Raw genomic sequence first — 12,442 nt, 5'->3', positions numbered from 1 at the left:
CGATGCCTGCCTAGCAGTGATGGGGTCTAGAGTTGGGCTAGCGGGAAGTGTTTTGTTCACCCCCTGCACCCAGGCCCTGGTCCCACCTGCAGAGCACACCCCCCCCCCCGGGGACATCAAAAGATGTCATGCCACTGTGAGCAGAGAGCAAGACACAAACCAACAGATTCACTTTCTGAGTTGTTCAGCAGTGGAATGGAGCCCTTCAGAAGGTGCCGGATTCTCCTTTGCAGGGAGATTTTCAGCAGAGGTTGGATGGGGACCTGTCAGGGATGCTAAAGCTTTGATGCCGGCATTGCAGGGGTTGGACTTGATGATCCTTGGTGTCCCTTCTGTGAACCTATGATTCTGTGGTCTTTGGCTGGTCCTTGGCACATGAAGCTCAGAGCTTGCCACATCCATCCTGCAAACAACGGTTGGCATCCCACAAGATTTCATCAGTCCTCCAGCCACCTATATTTACGGGGACCTCTCCTTCCCCTGGCAATTGCTCTTCCACTTGGCTTCTGGTACCACCAGGATTCCCACCAACCAACAGCCATGAAGATCTTCTGCCTGCTCTCTGTGGCCGTCCTCTTCTTGATGCTGCTGGCTCCAGGTATGGCCTTCTTCTCACATGCTTCTTCTCTGAGCAGCTTCTCAGGTCTTCTCTGTATTCAATTTAAACCTGCCTCTGAACATCACTTTCTGTGACTCCCAAAGAGGTGGGAACTTGCCCCTCTGTCTTCCTGGAGAATATCCCAAACGGGGCTTCAGGTGGACACTGGGAGAAGAGGATGCTGGACTTGATGGGCCCCCTTTGGCCAGATCCACCAGCCAGTCTCTTCTTATTACCTCATTTATGTGATCCATGGAAGCTCTTGCTTTCAAATCTGTACTAATGTGCTTCAACACACTTAGCCTTGCAGTGAACAAAAGAACGGGCCAGTTTCCTGGGCAAGGGGGCTTCTCTCTCCCAGTTTGCCAGTGGCCGCCCAGGGAAGCCAGTGACTCTGACGCAGCCTTCCCAACCACCTTGGCTCAGACCCTGTCCTGGAGGTGCAGGGAGGCAGCAGAAGGGACTGACTCTCTGCTCCAGCCCTGCATTCTTGCTGCACTAGCTTTCCCCAACCTGGTGCCCTCTGGGTGTCCAAGCCAGAAGGGCCGTTGTGGAAGGTGTAGAAGGACAGTCCTGTGAGACAGAGCCTTCAATGTCTTCTTTTTCTTCCTCCAGATTTCACCAGAGGCCACCATACTTGCAGTCACACATGTCGGCAGCAGAATGGGATACTGCAACGTCGTAGGTGTCGGCCACCCCTAACGCTACTATTTCATTGTCCTATGCGTCCCTTGGTGTGCTGCCGTAGAGGTGAGTTAAATCAAATCTTAGTTTTCCTCGAAAGTTTGTCAGCTATGTTTCATGCATGTGACTCATCTCTCTGTTCCCCCCCAACTCCATTTCTCTCTTAATCTTTACATCCACTGTGAGTTGGAGTATTATTAGTGTGCAAACTGGGGGGTGACAACCCTTTCCTCTCCCCTTGCTGCCCCCATGAAAGCTCTCTGACCTCTCAGGCACAACTCCTCTTGGCTCAAAGAACAGCTCTTCATGGCATGAGAGGGTGGGGGCTCAGTCGCTGACCCTCCTCAAATAGCAAAGGCAACCAGTGTGAAACATCCCTGTGAAGGTGGTTATTGAATCACAGAATTGCAGAGTTGGAAGGGAAAGAGTTCAATGCATAGCAACACAATGATCTCCTCAAATGTGTCCTCTCCTGGGGTTGCTGTTCACATAAAGAAGAAGAAGGAAAAAGAACCACATTAGAAACAAAGTGTGTATGACAGCCAAGCCCCACTCAAATTCCCCAAGTGCATACAAGAAATGCCCAGAGGTCTCTCCTACTATCAGAGAATAGACATGTAGCATTGGGAGGGACTGAAGGGGTCATCTAGTCCAACCCTCTGCAAAACAGACCCTCTGTGTGCAATTGGAACTCTGACAACAGTTGGAGTCACTGGTTTGGGTTTTCAGAGCCACCACCATCACCCGTTTTAATAGTGTTTTCTCTCACAGGATACTAACTCTGCAGATCTCCGGTGCAAGACCTCTGGTGAAAGGAAGACCACCCTGCTCTCCTCTGATGTGCAGCTGCCTCGACTGCACCCCCATCTCTGCTGGGGAAGAAACCGCTTTGCTTGATGCTACTGAAGGCGATGCTGGGAAGGAGTCAAGTGGGAGCCATCCTGTCTGCCTGTCTACTCACGAGTAAGCCCCACTGTGGCCAGTGGGGCCTGTCTCCTTAGTAAGTGGGCTCGGGATTGGAGCTTGGATTTGGTTTGCCTGCAAAAATGCTTTAGCTTCTTCTTTTTAATAAATGCAAGCATTGGAAACCTTTGTGTTGGTTCATGTTGTGAAAACGTGTGCTGGGTTGAGGGGATATTTTTCTCAGCCTCACTCTGGTGGACCGGGTTCGCGTCTCCGCTCCTCCACATGCAGCTGCTGGGTGACCTTGGGCTAGTCACACTTCTCTGAAGTCTCTCAGCCCCACTCACCTCAGAGTGTTTGTTGTGGGGGAGGAAGGGAAAGGAGATTGTTAGCTGCTTTGAGGCTCATTAAGGGGAGTGAAAGGTGGGATATCAAGTCCAAGCTGTTCTTTATCTGAGGACCACAGCTCAGTTAAAAATTCAAAAACTGCAAAATACATATCATATTAACAAACCAAACAAGAACACCCCACACATGTAAAAGTAGAGGTAAAATGGAGAGAAGCATACTCACAAAAATAACTCTTGCTAAGTCTGACCTTTAAGACATTGAACCGAAATGACTGAGAATTGTAAGTAAGCAACGAACTTTACTTTTCTTTCTTCTTCGCTCTCCACTCCCCTGCTTCCTACAATACTCTCTAAGGTGTATTAGGATACTTCCAATTATTATTGTGGATATTGCTTCTAATCTCCACTATGGGCCATGGCAAGCGGCCAAGGGACCTGGATGAGGCAATGCCTCCCCCGAGGCCCAAACAGTCCAAGATTGATACTTTTTTTCTTAACTGTAATAGAAATAATGAGGAAGTTAGCTACATGGTTGAAACTCACAATCGTTTTAGTCCTTTAATTGACCTCGCAGCCGATATAGAAGTGGAGGGGGTGAACTCGAAGACAACGAATAATGCCAACGATAATGACAAAGAGGTGAGAGCCACCTCGAAGGGGGAGCCCGAGTTGGCCCTCGGCGATGGCATGGGACTCGATCATTTCCAATTAATAACCAGGACCCTGCGCTGCATCTTTAAGAGCATAAATGGGATCTCCATGCAGGTGGATAATCTCCACCAAAAGCTTGAGGCCCATTTGCTAGAGCTCCAGCTCAACCACTCTCTGCCTCCGAGGGATTTAAAGGGACAGAGGTATACCTCCCTTATTAGACATGAAAGTGGTACTGGTGGTCACCTCCTAAAAACTCAATTGGACTCTCAATCTCTGATTTTACAACCAAACAAAATATGTCTAACTATACACAGTAGGGACCCCAGGTCCCCAAGGTGGAATAATTCGAGAGATGTCAAAGATCATCTGAGGCAACTCCTTCAGATTTGGCCTCCGCTAATAGACCTCAGTACAGTGAAACTTTTAAACTACCACCATCGGCTCCAAAAAGTATTGCTCTCCTTCCAGTCTCCAAAAATTCCCTCCATACTGGTTAGGCGTAAAGCGTTTCTGGCCACCTGGGGCATCTTCCCAACAAGAGTCTTTAATGACACCAGGATTAAACCTCTCTTCCGCAGCACCGTACAAAAAGGTAGCTGCCCGCCAGACAGGCGCGACTCAGTCTTGAAACTCAAGTTGTCCACCCGGGAACCTCACCCTCCCTCTCAGCCCAAGCTTCCTGGTTTATCTACTCCAGCAACAAAGAAGCATGACCAAAGCGGGCCCAGCCATCTGGATATCTCAGAGGAGAGGGACCTTATTTCATCCTATGGCGAGTTGCCATTAGTAGAACAGCAGGAAGTTATAAACAGGCTTGATACACTCAAGCAGCATCTTACACATGTACTTCAAGAGAAAATCTCCTCAAATCCTGGACATAGCAACCTATTAAATCAAAGGAAACCAGTTATGAAGGGGCTAACACCCCAGAAACCCCTGCCAAATACTGGGACTCCAATAACGGATGATTTGGCAGTCTGCCTGGCGGAAGCTCCTCATACACCGTCGCAACGCAGACCCCCTTCACCTCTACTAATAGATCTGCAATCAACTACCTCGTCCGCCGCCTTAAAGAGTAACGCGCCAAACACACCTCATCCTGGTAATCTGTCAATGTCCTATTCTTCTATGCCTGACCTGGAGTCTTCATTCAGTGCGGTCCAGTCAAATGACTCTATATCCTCGTCCTTTGCCAGTCAACCTCTTTTGGTAGAACCTCATTTATCCGCAACCTTTTCAAGCCAATATATAAACGTTAAGGAACCCACTGTGCAAAGAGACAACTTAGGTTTTACTGAAGACCCTGCTGGTCACATCAATCAACTCACCACCCCTTCGATACCTTCGGTAGTACCTCGCCTGGAGCTGTCTCAGACTCCTGGCAATGTCCTTCCCACCAGCAACCAGAGCAATTGACTAGCACATAGTCCCTCCTCAAATTGCTTTAATGTGCTATCCTGGAATGTGGCAGGATGGACGTCCAAACAGGATGACGGGGATATGAAAGAGTTTTTAGCGAAATTCCAGATTATGGGTATACAAGAGACCTGGTGCTTAGAATCTTCACCCCCCCCATCCCTACCGGGCTATGACGCCTTTGTGATTCCTGCGACCAAAACACACTTGTATGGGCGCCCTAGTGGAGGCCTGGTAACATTTGTTTCGCAGGAGCTTCAGCTTAATATCTCTCCTATCTTTTGGTTAGAGAGTAATTACATTCAAACTTTGCACATCACTAACAGCTCGCTTGGGGAATTCATATGTGTAAACTTGTACAATCCATCTACCTACTCCTCCTCTCACTCAAATCAGCTTTGGGAGGATTTAAGATTTATTCTAGATAAATCTGGGGCTGAATTTCCAAAGTCAGAGATCCTTATAATGGGGGACTTCAATGCCAGAATCGGAGCAGATATAAGCTTATTCACCGATAAGTCGCAATTATTCATAGAAGAGGAGTGGTTTCCTACGTGGAATTCACAGGACAAGACCATTAACAGGGCTGGCATCATACTGCTGGAGTTCACTATAAACTGCGGGCTGCACAGCTTGCACGGCACACCCAAAGACTGGTCCGGGGGATACTATACTTTTCTAGGATCTAGAGGGGCAAGTGTTATAGATTACATCTGGTCCTCCTCAGCATTTAATGATGAGGCATACTGTTTCAATGTGTTCAACAGAACCGAAAGTGACCACCTTCCAATTGCCATCTCCTTTCACCACACACAGCTGGGGCCTCCCAGCTCACCACACCCCCAGGATTCATCGACCCTGGCCCCCGGACGCAAGAAGTGGGACATCTACCTGGAGCAAGACATAAAAGTCCTCCTAAATTCCCCTGAGATCCTAGCCCTGAAAGCTCAGCTGTTAACAACGAATGTGAATCATTTCTCAATTTTCCAGCAAATTCTAGTCTACTTGCTCCCTTCGCTTACGAAACCTTCCCGTGCGATTCTATCCTGGAAGAATCAAACCTGGTTCGACCAAGAATGCAAACAGTGCAGAAGTAGGCTTAGATTTCTCCAGTCAGACATGAAAGCAGACAGCACTCAGAGCAAAATCAGGGAGTTAGCCCAATTTCGTTCATACTATAAGAAGCTGCTCCAACATAAGAAATTGCTCTTTGCGAAAGAACGCTGGTCGGCTCTGTCAGTGGCCATTAAAACCCGTGACGACAAGAAATTTTGGAATTTAATTAATGCAGGTCTAAGACCCCCCTCATTCATTGTTAATAACATCACAGCAGCCAGCTGGCACTCTCACTTTGCTCAGCTGTATTCCACCTCAGATTCTGACGTAAATGTAGTCACCACCCTTCCAGCATCTGCCTTGCCCACCTGGGAGCCAGTCTCCCCAGAGAGATGTACTCAACTAATTAGCATGCTATCAGGGGATAAATCCCCGGGGGAGGATATGATACCACCTGAGGTATTCTTATCGAACCAGTCGTGGTGGGCCCCTATCTTAGCATCTCTCTTTACCACCATTAATGCTACTCTTAAGATTCCACCTAACTGGAAACAGAGCATAGTTATCCCAATACATAAAAAGGGGGACCCACAAGATCCGCGCAACTACCGACCTATCAGCCTGTTGGACATATCATACAAGGTTTACTCTAGATTCTTGCTAGAGAAATTAATTGAGTGGGCAGAAGAAACAAAGCTATTCCATCCGGAACAGGCTGGCTTCCGCAAAGGTCACAGCACATCTGGCCAATGTCTTGTTCTACTTACCCTGATTGATAAATACCTAAACAGGTTCAACTGCAAACTACACGCGGCTTTTGTGGACTTGACCTCCGCCTTTGACTCCATTCCCAGAGATAGGCTATGGCAGAAGCTTAGTCATACCAGCATAGATAAGAGACTCCTCCTCCTTCTTATGGAAATTCATAATGACATATCGGCCAGAGTAAAATTCGGCCCTCTGGGAGCTCTTTCTGATTCTTTCCCTCTGAATAAAGGGGTCAAACAGGGCTGCCTCTTGGCCCCTTTTCTATTCAATTTCTATATCAATGACATCGTCACAACTACGAAGGCCCTAAATCAATCTGCCCCCTCCTTACAACAGCTCAAGATCCCCATATTACTCTATGCGGACGACATGGTGATACTGTCATTAACCAAGCTGGGCTTAAACAACATGCTCAGAGGGCTCATGACATATCGTGATACCAACTCCCTTAAAATTAATTTCGCCAAAACCAAAATTCTTACTTTTGGCATGAAAACTCGGAAGTCACTCTGGAATTTTGAGGGCCATTCTATTGAACATTGTTCAGCATTCAAGTATTTGGGTATCATTTTTCAGCATGGGCTTAGCTGGTCAGCTCACCTAAATACAACCATCCTGGCTGCCCGCAGAACCATCAAAGCCTTGGAGAAATTCTACTATGCAAAAGGCGGCCAGCTGGTTCCACCAATCAGAAAAGCATTTATCAGCAAAGTCCTCCCGATGTTATTGTATGGGGTTGAAATCTGGGGGTGGAATTTAAAAACACTACAACGGCTGGAGATTCTACAAAACTCTTTTGCACGGAAGATACTGGGTCTCCCCAAGGGCTCGGTTGCAGCACAGTTAAGAACAGAACTGGGCCTCCCCTCCATTGTTGCGAGAGCCCACATTAGAATTATTAGCTTTTATTGTAAATTAATCAATGCCCCAGGTCCCCTACTAGCCAGGCAAGCCTTTTTAACGTGTTCTCAAAGCAATAAATGGTCCAAGGCCATGGTGACTATTACTGCACGCTACTCTCTCCCAAATCTTGACTCGCTGTCCTCTTGGGACAAACATAAAATCCGGGCCTGGATTCTTACAAGAGACGAGGCCATGGACCGGGCACAGTCCACCTCAGCTCGCCTCTCCATGTGGCTCCCTAAAGTGAAAGTGGTAAGATCACTTGCCAACTACTTGATAGACCTGACGGAGCCCAACTTGAGAAGAGCGTTTACTATGGCCCGCTTCCATTCTATACCCACGGCCTTCCTGCAGGGGATTTATTCTAAGACCCCTATTACCCAGCGTCTATGTCCATGCACAATGAATGAAGTAGAGGACTTCATACATTTCTTTTTCTACTGCCCTATTTATGAGCCAATAAGATCTAAGCTCCTCCTTTTGATCCCGTCCACCATTACATCTAAGGAAGATTGTTTGAAATCGCTTCTTGTGGACGCAAATCCCCAAATCTCACGTGGGGTGGCAATATTCATAGTGCAGGCTCTGAAACTCAGGGCTACTCTGACAGGGTAGCGTGCCCTAGACCTGGACCTGTTTTAATCTTTTTATTACTTTTAACTCAATATGCTGAGTCTGTTCTGGGGCCATTTTGTGCTTTATATATACCCGCATACTAGTTTTTGGGCGCTGGCTATTATATCTTTGCATTATTGTCTTCGGGTAACTTAAATGTCACTACGCCAGCCAAAACACCTGAATTTTGCTGGGTTGCTTGTCTCTAGTTTGTCTTTTTTCTTTTTTGTATTGTCTTATTTTGCTATGGCAGTTTGCTAATGCAATAAAGGTTTTGACTTGACCACAGCTCAGTTAAAAAATCAAAAACTGCAAAATACATATCATATTAACAAACCAAACAAGAACACCCCACACATGTAAAAGACCATAGATTTTTTTCATTAGCACAAGGCATGGGAGAAGAGTACTTTGCCTGATACTTAAAGGAGCAGAATGAGACTCCCAGGGAAGAGTATTCCACAAACAGGGAGCCACCACAGAAAAGACCTCTTCTCACAGTGCCGCCCTATAGACCTCTTGAGAAGGGGGCACATGAAGAAGGGCTTCTGATGACGATCTCAGGGTCCAGGTCAGTTCATATGGGGGGAGGCCGTCCTTGAGATTCTGTGGTCCTGAGCCCATGTGGAGTGTGAGAGCGGAGTTGGAAGCAGCCTGGAAGCTGGAAACACAGATTTCTGTTTCCTGAGGAGGGGATCCAATGCTGTGACTAACTGAGGAGGATAATTTGGGGGTGTTAATGCTGTGACCCCATCCAGGCTCTCTCTATGTGTTCAAAACAAACCCATATCTCCTAAAGACACCAAAGTCTCCACTCACCTTCAAGGAAACCAAACTCCGGGCAAATACTGAACCCCCTGGGTTTTCTCCATGCTCAGCAATGTGGGTGTAATGTTACAATATTTTTAAGGAATCCTCACATGTGTTATTTGCCCATTTTTAACAACTCCATCCCTGAATTTGTTTGCGTGGAAAGGGATGTCTTTGGCATTGCTGCTCCCCACTCCCACCCACTGTCCCCCAATATCACCTTCTGATCTGGGCTCATTCCCAAGTTCACTGTGATGAATCTGGCAGTTGCTTTGCACAACTTTGCTGCCTGTGGGCATCCGATGGAGCAACGATTCTCTGTTAACTTGAAGCAAGACCAGGTGGGGAAATGGGACTTAGCCCTGTTACCCCAGTTTCCCCACCTTGGCTGCTGGGTTTGAACTTCAGGCTCTTGGGAAAGGATGCTGAAGACATCTCATGGGGCCCATCTCTGTGGAAATTGCAAAAGACCTGCAACTGCCTCCTAAATATCACTGGGCAGGACACAGCCCAGACCAACAGCTCAGAGGAAGCACCCATCCTTCTCTCCCCTCCCCAAAATCAAATATAAAATATCTCTTTGTTGTCCTCTTCCTGGGAGCCAATGTGGGGACTTCCCAGTGTTGAGGGAGACCTCCGGCTCCCCCTACCCCGCAAGCCAAAAGGGCCACTGGCCAGGAGTAATGGGAGATGCAGTCCACAAATATCTGACAGTCCCAACACTAGCTGCCCCTCAAGTACAGTTGGGAGGGCCCTCAGGGTCCCTCCTCGCTCTACAATTTTATGATTTACCCATGATTGTAGAAGGCTCTAAGATGATTATCTCAGGATCCAGGTTGGTACATATGGGGAGAGGTAGCATTGGAGGTAAAGAGGTCCTGAGCTAGTTTGAGGGTTTTGTAGGAAGCAGGTTGGAAACTAGAGGCACAGAGTGTCTTGCTGTGTACCGAATCCATACTCTGACTGAGAAGGAGGATTTCTTTGAGTGGTGTTAATGCTTTGAAGCCCTGCTTTTTATGCTCAGGGTGTCTATATGTGTAGATAACAAAAGATATCCAAACGACAGCACAGCCTCCGCTGACCTTCATTCCAAGGAAACCGAATTCTGGGCAAGCACAGAAACGCGTGGATTTTCCCCAACTCAGAGATTTGGCTGCTGCATAACAATATTTTCAAGGAACCTGAAATGTGCTTTTTTGCCCATTTTCTCCACTTCCATCCCTGAATCTGTTTGCATGGAAAGGGATCTCTTTGGCATTGCTGCTCCCCACTCCCACCCACTGTCCCCCATTATCACCTTCTGATATGGGATAATTGCCAAGTTCACTGTGCTGAATCTGGCAGTTGCTTCACCCAACTTTGCTGCCTGTGGGCATCCGATGGAGCAATGCTTGTCAATTAACTTGAAGCAAGACCAGGTGGGGAAATGGGACTTAGCCTTGTGACCACAGGTTCCACACCTTGCCTGCTGGGTTTGAACTTCAGGCTCTTGGGAAAGGATGTTGGAGACATCTCCTGGGGCCCATCTCTGTGGAGATTGCAAAAGACCAGCAACTGCCTGCTAAATGTTACAGGCACAGCCCAGATCAACAGCTCACGACTGGCACTGATACTTCTCCCCTTTCTCTAAAATAAAATAGAAAAGCCTTGTCCTCACTTTGGGTGCCCACTTTTTGTAGCTCCCCACATATATTCACAACAATGCACAGAATTTTAAACCAGTGTCAGCCAGAACTGTTGAAACAAAGTATCCAGAAAGCAACACAAATACCATAAAAGCAGCACAACACACAAACAAACACACTCACAAATAGACAGTAGGGCAGTGCACAAAGCCACTTCTGGGACCTGGCAAGGAGGTGGGGTTGCGGGCTTCACGCCCACCCCATGTGCGCGGGGGCTGGGTTGCAGCCCCCACGAGAACGGGGAATCCCGGCCGCGTCGTCCACCCAGCCAGCCATTCGGGTGGCTGGTGGGGGGGAGCGTGGCCGGCCCTATTTAGGGCTGGCGCGGCCAGGGCTCACCCTCTTTTGCCGGCCAGCCATCACGTTTTCCCACCCTCCCTCCCTTTAGGTAGGCTTCTGAATTTGCTATGGACTTCGGTCTGTCGCCGCAAGGGGCATGGTAGGAATTTTTCCCAATTGGCAATGTTAGCCATTTGGTTTTTCGCCTACATCATAGCAACTCGTCACCACTCCTCGGCATTGGTGGTTAGCCATTGGTAAAGAGGGGACAAGAGGATGTGTGTGGGGGAAACGCCATCACCTCCCCCCAAAGAGCGAAGGGTGGTCCGATAAAGGACTCCGGGGGGCGTGGCCCTGTCCAAAGCCTATGGAGGTGTGGGCCTAAGGCACGCCCATGAGCGGTGACCCGGGGGAGCTCCTAGTTGACGTGCCTCAGTGGGACACCCCCTTTATGATGTTAACCCTTCCCGGTCTTCAGCAAACGGGCTGGAGCCAGATAGTCGATAGGACCAATGCCTAAGCCAATGCCTCTCATTCCTGAAATCAATAAAGTTGTGGCCTAATTCGCCCATGTAACCTTAATTCTGGTGTCCTGTGTCTTTATTTCTCCCTGGTAGGGGACAGGAACTTGCCACGCAAAGAGTGTCCATGGAAAGAGAAGGTCAAGGCTGCTTTTCCCTTGGAAAGATGGATCTGGAGAGCATGGAAGCGCAACAGAATCATTTGGTGTTGTTGGACCGATGGGGTTGTATCCAAGGCCACAGATGCCCAGTTGTGGATGGGAATCCCAGCTCTTGTCCCCTGCAGACCCCACCCCATTGCATCCTCAAAATCTATTCCAAGCTATTAGGGAATGTGGGATAATAGCCTCCAGATCTTGGTGGTGCCTAGGGAGAGGAGAGGATGCAGAACTCAGTTGGTGAAGTTGGGGACAACCTGTTGAGTTGGAGAGGGTGGTGAGGAAGCCCAAGCAGAAATGTTTCCATAAGATTCTCAGGACTGATCCTGAGAAGAGCCCTGCAGCTGGGTGAGGCCAAAGGAACTTCCAGCTGGGCCCCCAAGCAGGGGTGGTGTTGGGAGATTACCTGGCTCTTGGGCATAGACTGCATGAGAGGACCTCCATCAGGGCTGGACTATTTCCCAAAAAAACGTTTTGTACCTCAGCTGCATGTACTTTCTGCAACTATGCATGATTTGGAACAGAGCTGTCCTTCCAAGTCTTCTCCTTCCATGAATTCCACAAGGCAGTTCAATCAAGTAATGTCCACCAAAACGCATAAAGTGGTGTAATATGTATCCATATGGGTGAAAATAGCATGCAAGAATGCGGGGGGGGGAGCCTTGATGTGAGGACCCTGGCCCCATGCTGAATGGCTGCCCAGCCAGTGTTTGGGGCGTGCACCTACCAGGAGCAGCCATGGCCAGGCAGGCTCCCCCCTTGGAGTGGGAAGGTGAGGAGGGAGCACAGCAAGGCCCTGTGAACCCTCGGTGCCCCCTGCCTGCCTAGCAGTGATGGGGTCTAGAGTTGGGCTAGTGGGAAGTGTTTTGTTCACCCTCTGCCCCCAGGCCCTGGTCCCACCTGCAGATCACCCCCCCCCCCAAGGGAACTCAAAAGATGCCATGCCACTGTGAGCAGAGAGCAAAACACAAACCAACAGATTCACTTTGTTCAACAGTGGAAGGGAGCCCTTCAGAAGGTGCCTGATTCTCCTTTGCCGGAG

General features: G+C 48.6%; 2 long non-coding RNA genes across 2 annotated transcripts in view; one reads left to right on the top strand and one right to left on the bottom strand.

The window, feature by feature from the left end:
• LOC310674016 overlaps positions 1–12,442 on the bottom strand; it is a 32,705-nt gene that overhangs the window by 5,583 nt on the left and 14,680 nt on the right. The gene's annotated exons all lie outside the window — the stretch shown is intronic.
• On the top strand, positions 1,235–2,370 carry LOC310674027. Its single transcript, XR_014509331.1, has 2 exons — positions 1,235–1,348; positions 2,054–2,370. It is a non-coding gene; the product is annotated as an uncharacterized lncRNA (long non-coding RNA).

The sequence above is a fragment of the Podarcis tiliguerta genome (genome assembly GCF_965153285.1).
Source record: "Podarcis tiliguerta genome assembly, chromosome: 3".
Taxonomy (NCBI): domain Eukaryota; kingdom Metazoa; phylum Chordata; class Lepidosauria; order Squamata; family Lacertidae; genus Podarcis; species Podarcis tiliguerta.
This window is presented reverse-complemented; position numbering and strand designations above follow the sequence as displayed.